At 39.0% G+C, this 19,681-nt stretch overlaps 2 long non-coding RNA genes and 1 pseudogene across 4 annotated transcripts; 2 read left to right on the forward strand and 1 right to left on the reverse strand.

Moving 5' to 3' along the window:
• Positions 1 to 1,736: 1,736 nt before the first annotated feature.
• LOC131972232 (uncharacterized) lies at positions 1,737 to 2,861 on the reverse strand. The gene is made up of 3 exons (XR_009394449.1): positions 2,841 to 2,861; positions 2,400 to 2,497; positions 1,737 to 1,865 (listed from the first exon to the last, which is right to left on the reverse strand). It is a non-coding gene; the product is annotated as an uncharacterized LOC131972232 (long non-coding RNA).
• A 7,986-nt stretch (positions 2,862 to 10,847) lies between these two features.
• Positions 10,848 to 12,677, forward strand: LOC131972239 (general transcription factor II-I repeat domain-containing protein 2-like; annotated as a pseudogene).
• A 1,275-nt stretch (positions 12,678 to 13,952) lies between these two features.
• LOC131972089 (uncharacterized) lies at positions 13,953 to 18,066 on the forward strand. 3 transcript variants are annotated; one of them, XR_009394431.1, is made up of 5 exons: positions 13,953 to 14,559; positions 15,966 to 15,992; positions 16,798 to 16,881; positions 17,242 to 17,688; positions 17,841 to 18,066. It is a non-coding gene; the product is annotated as an uncharacterized LOC131972089 (long non-coding RNA). The 3 variants fall into 3 exon arrangements; XR_009394433.1 differs by lacking the exon at positions 15,966 to 15,992; XR_009394432.1 differs by lacking the exon at positions 15,966 to 15,992 and having other exon boundaries at positions 16,798 to 17,688.
• Positions 18,067 to 19,681: the final 1,615 nt, after the last annotated feature.

Raw genomic sequence — 19,681 nt, forward strand, 5'->3', positions numbered from 1 at the left:
CACTCCGCCCGGTTCACCGGGACCAGAACCAGCACAAAACTAGGTTACATTCCCTTTATTAGTCCCACAACCAGGACAGTCTCAGTATAACAGTAGCAAGATAGAGAGGAGCTTCAATAAATAACAATTAATAGTAAACAAGCAACAAGTAAAGTAAAGTAAAAAAAAAACAAAAAAACAATGATAGAAAAAAAAATTTAAAAACAATTTACAATTCAAACAAGTAGAAACAGAATAAAAAATATTAACAATTAAGACATGTAGAAATGTAAAATATATTTTTTAACAAAATTAGATATGTAGAAATATTAAAAAATATTAGCAATTCAGATACGTAGAAATATTTAAAAAGTATTAACAAATTAGATATGTAGAAATGTTTAAAATAATAATAATAATATACAATTTAAACAAGTAAAAATAAAAAGTATTAACAATTTAGATATTTAAAAATATTTTTAAAAATTAACAATTAAGATATGTGGAAATATTTAAAAAAAAGTATTAATTCACAATTTAAACGAGTAAAAATATAACAACAGTATTAAGGGATCAGATATGTAGAAATATTTTAAAAAATATATTAACTATTTAGATATGTAGAAATATGAAAAAAGTATTAACAATTTACACATGTAGAAATAAACAAATATTTAAAAAAAGATTTAATCATAACCATAAAAGCATAAAAGAGAAGATCAAAAAAGTAAAAATGAGAATTCAAGACATATAATAGGAGTAAAATATAGTATATAATAGGATTTTAAAAATCAAATGATAATTTGATAATGATGATAAATAAAATGTAAAAATAATAAAAACGCAATTAGAGGAAAATATTGCATTTTTAACTTCACTGCAGGTATTTGTTAACTTCTTTGCAGATTAGAATTATTAAAACTAAATATAATCAATATATGATTATGATGCATTATTATAGATTACTATAGATCAAATGGGCTCCTTTACCAGCTGAAACATTAATAATTATACTCCAATAATAAGGATTATTCTGAGATGGGATATTGTGCATGAAAACTTTTATTTCTACACTAAATTTTGAAGCTACTTTTACTGAGGAGAAATAAAGAACCGTGTGAGTGTAGTGAGGATGTTTCTGTTTAGACACAATGTTCTCAGAAATAGACGATCTCTGCAGTGAGGAGGAATAGTGTCTTCTTCGCTGGTGGAACAAGTTGTTCTGAGGTCAATCCGGCTGCAGCGCAACAGCGCCGCCTGCAGGTGGACGTTAGTAGAGCCGATAAATTAACCCATTATTGGTGATTTTTTTTTTTAATTATTAAAACTCATAAAAGTAAATATATATATATATATATATATATATATATATATATATATATATATATATATATATATATATATTTGGACATTCTCAAAAACACTCAAATGAAGAAAGACGTTTTTTCTCTTGAAAGTAGATTTTAATGATTGAGTTTGAGTTGACTCCAGTCAAATCAATTCAGCCCAAACACATCAATTCAAATGTCTTGTTTAAATAAACCAACACTTTTAAATATAAGTAAATATTAGTTTATGAGCATATATGACAAAAAAAAGCATCTTTAAAAAATCTTAAATTGACTAAAATGATGATTTGATTATGAAAAAAGCTGCAACGAGTCAATTAATCTGCTAATTGTTGCAGCTCTATTCTCACACATCACACAAGGACTCTGAGGAAAGAAACGCACTTTTCTCTGATTAACAGCAAATCTAAATTAAAGTTCGTCCTTTCTGCTTCCCGTCTTCTTCTTCTCCTTGTGGAAGACTTTTCCATCTGACTGCTTCCTAAAGCTCAGTCTGACGTCGTCATTCAGCCCCTGGTCCTTCAGCTTCTGTTGGAGCTGAAAAACATTATTACTCACACAGAGAGATTACATTCTGCATTGTTCTTTACATTTCATCCTCTGCAAGCTCTTTTTCAGCCTTTTTTCCTCACATGATAGTTTGTAACTTTCCCTGTTTCTTCTCCTGTAAACGCTCAGGCTTTTCTCACATTGCTGGATTGTATTTGGACATTTTCTCAGTGTGTTTGGTGGCAGATAGAAGTTTTTACTGTGTGTTGATTCATTAATAGTCACAATTCCACCTCAACAAAGCCTTCAGAGTGGCACTACGACGCTATTTACTTCTCATGTCACGTTACTGTCTAAAGCATTGTAATGTTTAGAACCAACCCGAGAACATAGAGTTTGTCAATGATTTGGCTCTGTTTATCATTTTTAAATGTGTCTTTATTTGTTTCCTCCTTTATTTGTTTCTTTTACTGCCTTAATGTGAATTCACTCTCTGAGGGTCAATAAAGTTTCACCTTGATGCTTCCAACAGTCATTTGTTGCTCAGTTTTTACATAACATTTGCATAAAAAGCAGATTTACCTGCTTCAGCATTGCCTCCATCACAGCAGGGTCATTGGGATCCACAGAGCTCTTCAGCCTCAGTCTGATCACTTGCTTTGAACTTGTTTTTGAGACTTCTAAACAGCAAATCAAACATGATCAGTTGATAGATTTCTGCTTGGATAATAATCAGCATCCTGTTGATATAAAAACGTTTTCAGTTAGTTTTGCCTGTGGTCAGTTTAGAGCTATACTGCAGCCCGCCACCAGGGGGCGGGGCTTATCAGTAAGTTATCAGCAGTTACTTCCTCCATCTGTTGACACTTAAGTCAACACAAACTGATTATCTGCAGTTGGTCACACTGCATGCTAACATCAGCATCCTGAGTGTTCACATTTATTGTGATTTGATGCTAAAAAAAAATCTAATCTAATCTAAATCTAATATAAATCCTGTTTGAATCAGGGGTTACCACTCACCTGGACCGTAGCAGATGAATGCTCTCCTGTTGTTACAGTTGATGTCCGCCCATCTTCCAGAGAACCTGAAATCTACTACTGCACAAGCCTCCGTCCCCTTGCTGTTATCAGGTTGCCCTGGTAGCCAGTGGCTGAACGAGGAGTTACTTCCATCGGACCACTTCCAGGAGTCTCTGAAAAGGCAGATCCAGACTCCTCCTACTCCTCCTGCTGGAACCAGCTCCTGGACCTTCTGGTTCTCTGTCTTGTCTCTCACACTGGCCAGGTCTGTGTGGTGGTCTCTGCAGTAGCTCTGGGCCTCAGTCCAGGTCATATAGATGTTAATGAGGACAAATGTCACATCCAGCCCTGAAAATAGAGCACAGAGAAGAGCTGTGCAGAGGCAACATAACACACATCACTGATGCTTACTTTATATTTGAGTTTTTCTCCGTATGAATCTTTTTCTCAGCAGTTTAATGTTTCTTAATGAATGTCAGCATGAAGCTGAAGTCACCGTGGAGCTGCGTGCATATGAACTCCTTTTCTTGCAGCCCTGTTGACTGAGACAGTGACGTGGGATAAACCTGTTAATGATGGAGCTATTTATATAAACCTGCAGCTTCTCACAGGGAAATGAAGGCAGGACTCACGTCCATCTGCTTTAAAGGACCTTCATGTAACTGAAGACAGAGAGGCAGAGAGCAGCAGAGAAGGGGAGAGGGCAACAAGCTGAACTGGTATGTTTTACCTTCACTGCTCAATATTCTCACCTCTCACATCAGAGCAGGCTGCGTTATACTTGAGTGTGCATGGGTGATTGTTCCATCGTCCATCACCACCAATCATCAGTGTGCAGTGACCTCCTCCATTGTTTGGTTCTCCAACACCCCATTGTCTGAACTCCTCGTCCCCGTGTTTGTAGAAACTTGGGTCTGACAGTGACCACCTCCAGTTCAAGTCAACGTCATTGTACAGCCCGATCCAGGGTGCCTGAAATACATATTTGCATAAATAATAATATCCAGGTGTCCATATGAACAGTGAAACAGGTTCTGCTTCTGGTAATAATTCCTGCTGTTTATACTGGACATTAAGAGACCCCTTATAATGCACGTTCAATGGGGAACTAAATCCTTCGTCCTCATTCAGTGAAAAAATATTTATGAAGTATCAGGGCTCAGATTGTTAAACTTTAAATCCACCTATCACTGACATGATGTCAGAAACATGTTTGAAAGTAAAGAAAGAGGAAAGTGAACTCACAAACTCTGCTGCTGTTTCTCCCATTCTGTTCAGGATCTCCACATCCTCCATGCTGTCTATAGTGGCCAGGTCTGTGTATTTCTCTCTGCAGCAACTTTGTGCTTCAGTAAAGTTCTTCTTTTCAGAAATGAAATGGTACTGACGTGCAGCACACAGGCCTGTAGAGATACACATGCATACTGATCACATTTATGCTATAAAGAACTTTTTATACATGTTCACTTTGTAACTTTACATTTGAATGAATTCAGACGTGTCATTGTTTTTGAGAGAGAAAGAGAGAGAGAGAGGGAGAGAGAGAGAGAGAGAGAGAGAGGAAAGAGAGGGGGGTGGAAGAGAGAGAGAGAGAGAGAGAGAGAGAGAGAGAGAGAGAGAGAGAGAGAGAATATTGTATAATAAAGTGTTTTAGTTCAGATCTAGCAGTGGCCGATGGCGATAAACAATGAGCCTAAATAAAAATGAAGTGAGTTCAATTATTGCAGGTAAAAAGTGAAGCCCAGCAGTGAAAAACAGAGACTGAGCTCATATGAACGGATTAATCTCTAATACATTTTCAGAACAACATTTTTTTCTGCTTTTTAAAAAGGATATCAGGTCAATGTGTGTTTGGGTTTAAAAGTCACTTTGACAAAGATCAGAGGACTCAGTTTATTAATGACATCCTCCGAGCTGGACCGGAAAAATAGAAACCAGCAGAAGACATTTCAACGCAAGTGTCCAACATGGTGAAGGTGGCAGGGCCCTGAGACCTGAGGCCCCGGGACTGTTGCTCTTTATCCAGCCATGTATGATATCATCAACATCAACCAGTCTGCTTTAGTCTCTACATCAATTATAATATAACTGAAGGGCATCATAAAAGAGTTGTAATAAGGGCTCTGCAACCACAATGATATATCAATGTAGTGTGAATATAAAAGAAAGAAAGACTTGCCTGGTGCAGCCATGAGGAGCAGAAGAACTACCAACATCTTGTTTTCTCTCTCGCTTCAGGTGGATGTGACACTTCAGACTCGCTGCTGCTGTAGAAATAGATCATTGATGAACAGTACCTCAGTGTGTTTCAAACATCGAGTCACGGTCAGACGCAGCAATCGTTTGCATATTGACGACATAACAGGAAAATTCTGCACATTTTCAGCATCATGTAATGTGATCTCACGTGTGTGACACTGTTTGTTTGTCTGCTGAGTGACATTGGCAGCACCACAGGTCACTGAGGGGGAGATGTCTGCTGTCAGGTAAAGAGGAACACACCTGAGAGGAATACAGCACGTATTCAGAGCCTTTACTGCAGGAAAAGACTCATATTACACTGTGAAAATACTACACAAGTAAAAGTGCTGAAGTTAAAGTATATATCAGCAAATTGTACTGAGAGAGAGAGAGGGAGACGGTTAGTTCCTTAAATTAATTGAAAAAGGTGCAGGGAGGAAAACCTATGTTATCATTAGAGCAATCTATACAAATAATAAATGTGCTGTGAAAATTGGCAATAGGAAATGAATTCCTACCCTCAAAATAGAGGAGTGAAACAGGGCTGCAGTCTCAGTCCCACTCTGTTTAACATTTATATTGACGAACAGTCAGATATCCCTGGTCTCTCCCTCTCTGACACACAAATTAAATGTCTACTTTTTGCAGATGATCTAATACTGCTAGCTCCATCTAAAGAGGAACTACAACAGCAACTAGATCATCTGCAGAATCTACTGCACCTACTGGCCACTGATACTCTGCTGAGCAGCGGCAACACAACGCAGTAGAACTTTATATCATGAAAAGTGTAAATATACTTGAAGTAGCTTGTAGTGTGACTTTAGCGCCGCAAATTAGACTGTAGCGGGCCGCCACAGTCCAGGTAATTAATGCGAAACTGCACGTGTGTGCGCGCATCGAGGCAGAACTCCGCCACACGCAATACAGAGAACAGACGAGAATTGTACACGCCAACCATGTAGAGACAGAAATGATATGCCGTCGTGTAAATAAAATAAATAACATAGGCTATTTAGTTTGTGTAATAAAAGGACTCGATATAGACCTGTTCTATAGGAAAGGCAACCTTAAATGACTTCTGTTGTGATTTGGCACTATATAGAAAATAAAATTAACTTGATCATCAAGGGGGGCGGGGGAAGCCATTGGGGGGGGGCGGGGCGCCCCCCTAATATAATGGTAGGGGAAACACTGCACATATTGTTTCTAGTGTTTATATGTCATATATATATTTATAATTTTATTTTGTTGACTTTTCTATTCTTCATACTTTCTATTTAAGCTGATGAAGTACTTGCCTTAATGTATATCTATATCTTAGTACTTTGTTTGTTCTTGTGCACTAATACACCACACCACATTCCTTTTATGTGAAAACCTACTCGGCAATAAAAATAAAATAATAAAAGTTTTTCTGTTCTATATCTTAGTAATTTAACCCTCTGAACCCCACAACCCTCTGTCAGGTTCTAACACATGTTTTCTTTCAAAAGATTGTCAAAATTACATTATTCATCAGAGCCAGAAACTGTAAAACAGGAAATATCTCCAGATGTTCACATTTCTGATGGTCCTTGAACAAATAATGTGTGACAAAATGAAAGAATATCATCTTCAAATAGTGATTTGTATCCAAAACTTCACTTTATTCTCCATGTGACACTAGTGGGCGCTTAGAAAAGTGTTTATATATAAATTCCACTTATTCCAAGAAATTCAAGCTGAAACAATTCATAATTTTAAAAGCAACAATCTGTTAATTGTTTATTATTATTATTAATAATAATAATAATAATAATAATAATAATAATAATAATACATTTGATTTGTGCTGCAATGTGAGGTGCAGGGAAACATAGTGAGACTTGGGGAGGACAAAAAAAAACATCACAATAGCCAGGAGTTATGCTGAAAAATAACTCAGACTTTTATTTTCTGTCTCAAAAAAAATAGAACAAGACAAAATAAAATATGAGTAAAAAAAAACTGGTCACAGCTCAAACAATTCAGACGCCACTCTCCCTCTATCAGCCTCTGCCACTGTCATTTCACTCATATATGTAGTATGAGAGCCCGCCTTGCCAGTTCAAACTGGCCTATCAGGTCAGCACTATAACATGAGAGGTGACAAGGTTAAACACAAATATACATAGTTATTCTTAGTTTGCTCACAACAACAAACCCCATTTAATTTCTTCAATATGTGATCATTAATGTTTAAGTGATATTCAAATTAAGTGAAACGTTTCTTTATCATTCAATATTTATCTTAATTAACTGTAATTTTCATTACACATCCTTTGATCAATCAGATGCAGGTACCCACCTACTCACGTACATCATAAAAAGGCTGCAACTGAGGCGTGCTTCCTCTTCAAGCACCAGCACAAGATGGCCTCCACAAAGGACTCAAAGGACAGGTTATGGTATTTAACTTCAAACTGAGCTTATTGCAAAATAAATCATTTGTATCTCTAAATTTATCATCCAACCATTTGATACTGTCGTGGCAATTTTGACAACTGCACTAAGTTAATGGGTGAACTGGCCAAACACAAAGCACTCAATACTCTGTTCAGCAAGTTTTATTAGCACATTCGTATTCCATACACCGCACAATCCCGAATGGCTCTTTCACAGAACAACAAAGTCCCATACACCGCTCGACTTATATCTGTTGTATTTCCCAGCATTGATTCTTCAGCAAGTCTCAATGTGGTCCTATCTTCCTCACCTATACATCACATCAGGACAGAGCCCCCTGATCTACATGTTCCCCTCAACCATGGTGTTATCAGAGTTAAGTTCACAGAGTGAGTTACCACAAGGCCTTGTGTCTTGAATATCAAGTAGGTCGCCGCCTACTTCTTGTACCACCATGACAGGAAGTACCAAATTTCCTTCACAGTGCCAAATAAAGGAAACACAGAAAGCTGTGTATGAGTCTGTGCACTTTTGTTAAAGGAAAAAAAGGGTTTAAGCAACAGCTAGTTAGGGAGTTGATGCTTCCTCACAATTTGGTAAATGGTAAATGGACCTGCACTTATATAGCGTTTTTCTAGAGACTGACTGCACTCATTCACCCGTTCACACACACATTCATACTGGTGGCTGAGGCTACCCTAAACGGTGCCACCTGCCACCATTGGGAATTCATTCACACACCGTTGAACGCAGCATCTGGAGCAATTTGGAGTTCAGTATCTTGCTCAAGCACCTTTCATACATGAAATGCAGCACTAAGTGCTTCACATTGAACAGACATAAAACTGAAGAGATCAAAAACATAATAAAAGCATTCTATTTATAAAAGTCATCTTTAACACTTTTTTTTAAGTCTTCTTTCAAGCAGAAATGAAAAGAACTCTCTGGTTTTATCTTCTCAAATGTGAGGATTTGCTGCTTTTCTTTCTTACTGTACTGTTTATGTTGCAACTCAAACAGTATAGGATTTTTTGTCAATTAATGTAAGCCAATCAATTAAATGACTAATTGTTTCAGCCATAAATGTATTAATAGATCATCTGAATGAATGATGTGCAGACAAGCCCTGTCCTGCTTCAGTGTGTCAGTGTGTGTTTATGAGTCATGGACACTCACACATGCTGCTGAGGAGCTGAAACATGGAGAGGTCCCTCCAGCTTCATCGCCTCTCTGTCCTCCTCTTCGTCCTCGTCGTCGTCCTCCTCCTACTCCTCCTCCTTCCGTGTCTCTCCTCCTCCTCCTCCTTGCTCCTCACTCTCTGACTCCAGAACAGTCTCCATCTGCTCTAAAAATATGAAACAGATGTGATCATGTTTGCAGATCTGGACACAGTGAACCTAATGAGCAGCTCATGATGAATGATTACTGTCCTGTCACCTGTTTGTGAAGCCAGGTATAGTCTCTCTCATTTAAAGAAACGCCACTGTGAGGATAAAGACATGAAAGATTCAAACAACAAACTATTTAGCAGTGATGTAAATATCACTGGTCCAAAGAGAGTTATATAGTAAAACCCAATAACACAGTGTCATTATCTAGTACATGTGGGGTTTAAGTGCTTACTGGCTAACTATACTGTCGCCATGGAAGTGCAAACCAAGACAAGAGATTAGGAATACAGTTTTTTCCAGTGAGTCCAGTGATTGTTAGGTTAACATTACAGAGAATATGGGGTCACAGAGCCAATACTGTAATTGTAGTCTTCAGAATAATATGAACAATACAGATAAATACACTGTAAAGGGTTTAAATATAATACTAAGCTGCTAATTATTAAGTATTAATACGTGTCTATCACTGCTGCTGGGGAGAACATTTAGCTTTAAACCCTCTGAAACCCAACAAGACGTTTCAAGGCGTTTTTTGATCATTTTATATCTTATTCAATGTGGGCTTGTATTTCACTGCAATATGTAAAATACATATAAAATATATACATCCTCTATGGAATCAGCACAGTCATGGCTAGAAGTGGGAACAACTCAAACATGTACCTGTGCAGAAAAAAAAGTTAGAATGACTGAAATCATAAAAAAAAAAAAAAATGCAAGTTGAATTTCTTTGATAAATTATTTATTTAAAAATTTGAATAAAATCGAAATATAAAATCATGAATGTTGCAAAAATTAAAACAAGGTTTGCTCCACATATTGTACATATTGAAGTATTGCCACGTTCCCAGCCTCTCCTGTCCTCTCCTCTCTGCTCTGTGTTAAGATATTTGTCCTGTGTCAGGTGGGTTCAGATCCTGCCACGCCCCTTTAGGAGACCAGCAGCACGTCGTTGATTCCAATGGGAGAAATGAAAGGGAGCTCAGATTATGACCGAGTCTTTTGTCCCAGTCACCAAAGTAATTATTGGACCCATTTTTCACAGGACACATGTCTTCTGAACATTCTGACACAAAAATGTAATTTTTCTGACGGACAAATCAAGAGAAAATTACGTTTGTTCCAGACCTGTCTGTCTCAGCAGCTCACTCTCACGAGATCTGCCAACACACATAGCGTTTCCCAAAGTCTCGCGAAACTGTCATGTCAACGTTCGTAACTCTAAATGTGACTGTTAGTTCTGTAAATATCTCATGTTAGCAAAGGAAAACATGAATATATAACTAGAAAATTTCTAAAGAAATTTTGATTGTGTGCTTGCCTCTGGCCCTTGATTCTCGTTGATTGAATCAGCAGTTAAACAGGGACTCTGTTCACAGACACCTCATACAAGTTTCTAGGACAAACGGTTCATTAGTTAGTAAAATGGGGCGTGGCTAATGAAAAGGGGCGGGGTAATCAACCACCAATTAAACAGGAACTCTAGGCCGAGTAATCTGACACCTTATACAAGTTTCTAGGACAGTTTATTAGTTATGAAAGGGGGCGTGGCTAATCAAAAAGGGCGGGAATTTATTAAATATTGTTACGTAGAACTGGTCAGTGATGAACCATCATCATGCATGACAAGTTTGAAGCAGATTGGACAATGTATGGTCAAGTTATAAGGTCTCATGGTTTTTGAAAAAACACCATGTCCGTTAAGTTAGAACACATATGTCAAAGTCAAGGCCCGCGAATTAATTATCTATGGCCCCCTGGATGATATTTAATTACTATTAGAACCGGCCCGCAGGCCACAGTCGCCCGCTAGTGTTTTGCACGCACCAACACTACATTCCCCACAATGCAACGGTAGCCCACGAAGTCGCTGCAGCGCGCACAAGTGGCTTCATTATTCATCAGCAGTCAGAGCAGAGATCAACTTTCAGCTACCCCCTCCTCAAAAATGGCCAAACGTAAGGTGGACGCTGAGAACAGGGGGTTTCAAGCCAGGTGGGAGGCAGAGTACATGTTCACGGAGGTAAAAGGCAAACCTGTGTGTCTTCAGTGTGGAGAAAGTTTGGCTGTAATGAAAGAATATAATCTTAGGAGGCACTATTAAACATCTCAGAAACACACAGACAAAGACAAGAATATGGACACGGAACAAAGGCTACAGAAGGTGGAAGAATTAATGCGAGGCCTTAAGTCCAGGCAGGCTATGTTCACATATGCCAAATCACAAAGCGAGGCTGCTGTCAAGGCTAGCTTTATTGTGGCAAAAGAGGTCGCAAAATCAGCCCGGCCCTTTACAGAAGGAGAGTTTATCAAAAACTGTATGCTTGAAGTTTGTGACGCAGTGTGCCCAGACAAAAGACAACTCTTCTCAAACGTGAGCCTGAGCAGAAACACCGTTGCTGAACGTGTAGACCAGCTTTCCACCAACATAAAAGAACAGCTTGTGAGAAAGGGAAAAGATTTCATGGCATATTCTCTTGCTGTGGATGAGAGCACGGACACATCTGACATTGCCCAGCTGTCAATTTTCGTCTGTGTAGTAGACTCCAGCCTGAGCATAACAGAAGAGTTTTTGGCATTACGTCCTATGCATGGCACAACTACAGGACAAGATCTGTATGAAGAGGTATCCAAATGTGTAAATGAGATGGGGCTGCCTTGGGAAAAACTCGTGGGATTAACCACAGACAGAGCACCCGCAATGTGTGGGCACAGGAGTGGATTGGTGGCAAGGATGCGTGAGAGGATGCTGGAGGAAAACGTCACAGATGAGTTGACAGCTTATCACTGCATCATACATCAGGAGTCGTTGTGTGGCAAAGCCTTGAAAATGGAACGTAATGAGCACCATAACGCGAGCAGTTAACTTCATCAGAGCCAGAGGTTTAAATCACCGCCAGTTCAAGGCATTTCTGGGCGAGTTAGATACAGAGTATGGTGACTTGCCGTATCACACAGAGGTGCGATGGCTAAGCCAGGGAAAGGTGCTGCAAAGATGTTTCGAGCGTGAGGAGATCTGTCTGTTCATGGAAAACAAGGGGAAAGACACAACAGAGCTCCGAGATGAAACTTTCCTGTGTGAAATAGCGTTTCTCTGCGACATCACGAGCCATCTGAATGTGATGAATCTGCAGCTGCAGGGACGGGGACGTGTCATCTCTGATATGTACAGTACAGTGAAGGCCTTTAAAACCAAGCAGAGTCTGTGGGAGACGCAGATGCGGAAAGAAAACTTAAGCCACTTTTCCAACTGCCAGACCATGAAAGAGAGGCTCTCTACTGCTGTGTTCCCGAGTGCACAGTTTGCTGATAAACTCAGCATACTTGCCGTCGACTTCCGACGCCAATTTGCTGACTTTGAAGCCCAAAAAAGCAGGTTTGAACTGCTCAGCAATCCTTTTGCAGTGGATGTAGAAAGCGCACCACCAAATCTGCAAATGGAGTTGATTGAGCTCCAGTGCAATGACGCACTGAAGGCAAAATATGAGAGAGTGGCTGCTGCGGAGTTTGCACGTTTCATCCCCGACACAATGCCGCAGTTGTGCATCCAAGCTGCTCGGACGCTCTCTATGTGTGGCAGCACATACCTGTGTGAACAACTGTTCTCTCTGATGAAGCTCAACAAAACATCACACAGGAGACGTCTGACTGATAATCACCTCCACTCAATCCTGAGGATTTCCTCAGCTCAGAGCCTAACCCCGAACATTGATGAACTTGTACAAAAGATGAGACACCACCAAGTATCAGGCTCAGCCTCAGGCAAGTGAGCATCACAGAGCAGTCACGTATTTTCAGTTTTTAATTCAGTTAAATTTTTACATTTGTTTCTACAAGACGTGATTTTTCTTTGAAGGAAGTATTGTTTTGTCTGTGTGCCATAGATTTTTGTATTTTATTTTATTGTATTTTATTTATTTATATTTATTTTTCAGTTGAATGGACTCAGGGAAAATTGCAGATAAGAGCCATGAGGAAGAATACAACTGATTTGATTTATTTTTTTTATTTTCTCATTTTACTATTTGAAAGCAGTGATCAGTAGGATCATAGCACAATAATGCATTTTCAGTTTATAATGCATGCACTTTTATTTATGCATTTATCTTAATATTAAGAAACATATTTTGTTTTTAAAGGACATTTACTTTTTTGCTGTTTGCCTGTTGAAAATGTTTCCCTTGAAGTTACTGACAGAGCCATAACAAAATATTGCTTTATTCATTTAATGTACAGGACATGAGATTTTTCTTTGAAGGAAGTTCGTTTTTGTCTGTTTGCCTGTTGAAAAATATTTTCACTTGAAATTTCTGACAGATCCATGAGAAAATATTGCTTTATTCATTTAATCATTAAATAATATTCACTGTGTTAGGTCTTGGTTCAATAGGCTATGTGCAATCATTTCAATATGTTTTAATAAACATTGAACCAGTCCGGCCCTCGGCTTGTAGCAAATTTGTTTTTTTGGCCCTCGGTGTATTTGACTTTGACATCCCTGAGTTAGAATGTCATAGACATATATACATGTCTATGATCAAGCCGACCACCGCCATCCTCTGCTTCAGAGAGACAGCATGCACCGCTGGACTGCAAGGTCTCTGCTCCGGCAAACACATTTAGAAACAAGAAATATGGCGTCATATTTGAGTCAAAAGCTATGGTCAAAAGTCGCGCATGCGATAACACATCTGCACGCGCATTTATTTCGTGTCACGCAGGCAGATTTCAACTGCCGCGCGCACTTGTTTGATCTACGCACATATTCAGCAACTGAGTGACTGACTTTTGACACATTGGGGGCGGGGCCAAGGCTGACCCCGGGCCTCTTATGATTGGTCATTTTCCAGCCCTCCACGTGGGTGCCTTTTCAGTTTACTGCTGACAGCTGGGAGCGGCGGCATCATCTGACGAACAACAACGGTTGTTTCATGACGTTCACGACTACAACTCTACGCTTCATCACTGGTACTAAAAAGGTTAAAAAATGCTGTTACTTTATGGCGTCATATTTGAGTCGAAAGTCGTGCGAGCGATAACACATCTGCATGCGCATTTATTTCGTATCACGCGCGCAGATTTCAACTGCCGCGCGCACTTGTTTGATCATCGCGCACACATTCAGCAACTGAGTGAAGCAGATTCTCCTCCGTGCTCGCTCGCGGTGGAGCTCTATTCGCGCGGAGCGAGGACTTTTGACACATTGGGGGCGGGGCCAAGGCTGACCCCAGGCCTCTTATGATTGGTCATTTTCCAGCCCTCCACGTGGGTGCCTTTTCAGTTTACTGCTGACAGCTGGTAGCGGCGGCATCATCTAAAGAACAACAACGGTTGTTTGATGAACATTGGAAGACTTTCTGATCAGAGACTGGAGCGGTGGTCCGGAGAGAGGAGGATGTGGAGCCGGAGCTCGTCTGGGGGGCGGAGCGGGTCGGCAGCACCTGGTGTCGGTGTGTCCTGAGTCTATCTGCTGTCAGGAGGCTGACCTGGACCATACCATGCGTGGTGAAGCATGTTTAACAAATGTTCGCACACTTGTGTGCCGCGGAACAGCGGCTGGGAATCACTGGATTGGAGCACAGTTATGGGGCGAATCTGTTTTGGCTTGATGTAAATCCTGTCCGCTGGCAGGACTCGGCCTCTCTGGCTTTTCGTCTGAGGTAAGAAGACATGTTTTTATTTGCTGTATATTTCGCTAGCATACTACCGTATAATGTTAGCATTTTCATATTTGAACTTTTAAACTACTGTCGAAAATTTTGTGAAATGTAGTTGCAAGTTATTTGAGATTTTTTTGGACGATGTTTGTCATTTTATTTTGCTAATTTATTCGCGGCTACTGGTCTTGGGTCTGAGCTAGCGCTCTCTAGTGAGCTAGCTTTAGCATCATGTCGAAGCAATTTAGAAATGGTCCGTCGAGGCAGAATATCTTCACAGTTACTCCATGTTACAGTTACCATGATGCTAACAGTTGTTATAACAGTAGATGTGTCTGGTGTTAGCAAACACTATTGATTCTAAGAGTGCATTGCATGGTTTGACTGATTTGATGCTACTGACAGACTATAATGCATTGTGGGTTGATAATCTAGGCCACAAAAGTTTATGATTGCTGTGTTTTGTCTTGTGTCTATCTGGGAAGGGGTCATTATGCTAATAATAATATAATAATGCTAAAAATTGCTAGCTTATGCTATTTTCCTTGATTAATGTTGTCCAAATGCCATTTTTAATGTAGGGTTTGTGTACAATGTTGGCCTGACTAATGTTTAACTGTGATATGTAGCTAATTGTATGTGGATTTTGATGGTAGCTTCTTGATAATGTAGTCCTGTTTTTTGTGAGGATGTTTTGGTATTCTTATGTAATAAGGTGTAATAGTAATACCAATGTCATACTCATCAATGGCTAAATTTGAACATTCGGTGTATTTGGATAATATTAAACTGAAATTCATGTCACTTGGTAATGAGAGGTTAAAAAGAAAAGATAATCATGGGGATATACATTTAACCATGGAGTCAGGGCTGTAAAAATGTACTGTAATGATGAACTGGTAGTTTACTTCACCATTTAAAATTTACATTGTGTCAATGTCAATGTTACTCACTACTGTTAGCAGACTATTACCAAAACTATTACCATTTCTTTTTTCCAATTTGTCATGTCAACTGGTACCTGAAGTGTGTGTGTGTGTGTGTGTGTGTGTGTGTGTGTGTGAGTGTGTGAGTGTGGCCTCAAGTGGTGCTGTGAAGCATTTTCGTTGTAGGCTTTCATCCTGTTTTCTTCTGATATTAATACTGCAGTACTATTTTGATAATAGAGGTTATTATGTAAAAAGGTGTATTTGTAATACCAGAGACATAGCCATTAATGGCTTAAATTTAGTATAGGGTGCATTTGGGTACTATTACACTGAAAGCTTTTGAAAGTATTCGCCACTATTATCAGATTATTACCTAACTATTACCATGGTGTTACCGAGCTGTGGTGTCAATAGAATTATCAACCTATCCATTGATATTCATCTTCTTAGCAAGCTTTAATCCTGTTTTTCACCTCACAGATTTACAGCTTGACAATTTATTTACTGGTGAGTGTTTGTCAAAGACTGTTATTAACATAAACTACTTTCATAAATTATGCATTTTTTTTTTTAACCCTCGTGTGGTCCTCCCGTCGACTATATACCCATGGTCCCTTTTTTTAAAATCATTTTATCATTTAAGGCAACTCATGCCCCAGAAATTGATTGATTGATATATAATTTTCATAATTTTTTCTTTATTATTGGTCAATTTTAGTCAAATATTCAAAATTAGGCTTCCATTTCAAGAGAGAAAAAAGTTAAAAAAAACCCTGGATACTTTTTTCAATAGTAATAGTGGAAAAAAATAATTCTTGATTGGAATGCACAGAGTAGGTCATGTCAACTTTTAGTGAAACTTATGTTTTGATATTTGTATATTTGAATAAAATTGACCAATAATAATGAAAAAAAATGAAAATGAAATATAATTTTTTTTGGTCATGAGTTACCTTAAAAGGTGAAAAAAAAGTTGGTAATATTTTTTTCTACATTTCCTAAAACCAGTCTAATGTCATGAGGTCCTTTTTGACCCCTGAGGACCATGGGTGCTATAAAAATGTATAAAACACGTAAAAAATGTATGAAGAAAGTTAAAATTTATATTATCTATAAAGGATGCAGAGGGGCACATATGCTGAAATTTTTGCTATGTTTCTAGAGGTGCTATATGTGTATTTAATCCAAATTATTATATTCAGCTTCATATTGATTTTTATGAATAAGTGATACATTAATTCAGTTATTTAAAACATTAATAACACATTATTGTTACATTGCTGCAATGCTCACGGTTGTCATCCTGTTCTAGATAAACACTACTTCACCTAAGAGACTTGAGTATCCAGTTCTTCATTGACCTTCAGCATTCAGTTGTTTGTCTTCACCTTTTCAGGTAAGCAATTTAAAAAAAATGCTTCTGTAATGTTGAGAAACACTGAAATTATTATTTATAAAGAACTTTCAACCACTGTTCTGTGATGTCATGTATAGTGATATACAAATATATTTGAAGGAACGGTGTATTTGGGATAATCAATATTATTAGTATTATTCGTGTATTTATTTATTTTTAAATCAGAGAATGGGGGGAAAATAGATTCTTAGTACAAAAACTAGTAACTAGTAAAAAAAAATTGGTAACAATAATGTTCATTCATTAACCATGTTGTTGTTTGTTGTCATTATGCAGATTTTTCAGCATGTGGTCCTCAATATATAGTATAGAAGTCACTGCATTTTCTGACTTTTCCAGGTTTCCTGTGTCCAGCATCTTCAAGACAGACTAAGCTAACTTTTCATATTTTTTGCACATTTATATTTAGGTTAGGTTAGGAATAGGTTAGGTTTATAGTAGAGTATTTAGTTTGTATAGTTTAGCTTTTTATGCTGGTCTAGGGACAGTTAAGTTAGCAAATTAATTTAGTTCAGATCACTTACAATTGCATATTATTGTTACAATTGTGTTATTTTGTGAGTTATTGTTGTACAGGCTATTGTATATTGCAGAACCAAGTGAGACGAGGAAGACCACTGCTTCCAAGATGACGCTCAGAAAGTGCGTTGGACAAGTCTCGACCTTGCAGATCCTGCCCCACTTAGCCCAACCACTTCCGACCATGGGGTACCTCAAAGACCTCTGTCAACCAGCCGGCTGTGGATGATGGATAACGGACCCACAACTCCTTCTCCAGTCTACAAGGTATGGGTTTGTTTTTTTCCCCATCACAGTGGACACAGACATGGCCTGATAATACAATCTGCGGTCTTAACTACTTCCTTTGAATAATAAAATATTAATTCACAATTGAGTATTTATAATGTATGAATACATTTGGTATTGTGTGTCATCAGGTTCTGAAAATACAGACACCCCCACAGTCCAAGAACAGCTGGATGACCTCTGGACCCACTTGCCCCCGTTCACCAGTTGAAAAGATAAGCTTTTTAAAAAATTCTTCAATTGTTAATTCTGCACAAAGTGATGCACAAAACATTGTCTGTATTCCATTTCAACATACACAAACATGAAATGTATATTTAAATACATGACTTAATGCAAGTCAATCATGCTAAACATCATCTTTTTTTTTTTTAACCAACCATTGCACACACTTCCATCCAAGGAGAGGTTACATCTTGATGGTAACTTTTTAGATTAACAAAACTTTTGTGATATTTGCAATTGTTGTTGCTGGGGAGGGGATGGAAAGGGTAAGTCTAAACATTGCATGCAAGAGACCAACACCGGCGTCTCAGGGGAAAGCTATCTGTATACATAACTATCAACCTACTTGGTTGCTTTAAAATTTTACGATAGTTTTGCAAATCCTGACCCAGAGAGAAGCACATCAAACAAACAAAAAAAGCAATGGTAGATTTTCAAGGCCTTTCAATGACATTAACATTATTTTCAATGACATTCATTTTGCAATTAACATTATTTTTATCTTCTAAAACATAACTATAATGACATTCAAATGTAGATTACCACAAACACAATAATAAACTTCAAGTCTCATTGGATAAAGTGAAAAATTATTGACAGTCCTGAAATGATGGGTTAAATATCCTTAATAAGCCCGCATTAATAATATATTAATTTCAGGTGAAATGTAAATTTTTTTACTTTAAATTCTAATCTCATTTAAAGAAATTGATACCATATAGTATTTTTCATATGAAATTATGTAAATTGTTCACATGGTCTCTCAGCGACAGAGTCACCGGTTCACATGGTCTCTCAGCAACACAGTCGCCGGTTCGCATGGTCTCGGTGCCAGTCGCCGGTTTGCATGGTCTCAGTAGCAGTCGCAGGTTCGAATAGTCTCAGTGGCAGTCGCAGGTTCGCATGATCTCGGTGGCAGTCGCCAGTTCGCATGGTCTCGGTGGCAGTCGCCGGTTCGCATGGTCTCAGTAGCAGTCGCAGGTTCGCATGGTCTCAGTGGCAGTCGCCGGTTCGCATGGTCTTAGCTGCAGAGTTACTGGTTTGCATGGTCTCAGCAACAAAGTTACCGCTTCACATGGTCTCAGCGGCAGAGTTACTGGTTCACATGGTCTCAGCGACAGAGTTACCGGTTCACATGGTCTCTCAGCGACACAGTCGCCGGTTCCCATGGTCTCAGTAGCAGTCGCAGGTTCGCATGGTCTCAGTGGCAGTCGCTGGTTCGCATGGTCTTAGCGGGAGAGTTACTGGTTTGCATGGTCTGAGAGGCAGAGTTACTGGTTCACATGGTCTCAGCGACAAAGTTACTGGTTCACATGGTCTCAGCGACAGAGTCACCGGTTCACATGGTCTCTCAGCGACACAGTCGCCGGTTCGCATGGTCTCGGTGGCAGTCGCCGGTTCGCATGGTCTCAGTAGCAGTCGCAGGTTTGCATGGTCTCAGTGGCAGTCGCCGGTTCGCATGGTCTTAGTGGCAGAGTTACTGGTTTGCATGGTCTCAGAGGCAGAGTTACTGGTTCACATGGTCTCAGCGACAAAGTTACTGCTTCACATGGTCTCAGCGGCAAAGTTACTGGTTCACATGGTCTCAGCGACAGAGTCACCGGTTCACATGGTCTCTCAGCGACACAGTTGCCGGTTCACATGGTCTCGGTGGCAGTCGCCGGTTCGCATGGTCTCAGTAGCAGTCGCAGGTTCGCATGGTCTCAGTGGCAGTCGCCGGTTCGCATGGTCGTAGCGGGAGAGTTAC

This window comes from Centropristis striata, chromosome 5, assembly GCF_030273125.1.
Source record: "Centropristis striata isolate RG_2023a ecotype Rhode Island chromosome 5, C.striata_1.0, whole genome shotgun sequence".
Classification (NCBI taxonomy): domain Eukaryota; kingdom Metazoa; phylum Chordata; class Actinopteri; order Perciformes; family Serranidae; genus Centropristis; species Centropristis striata.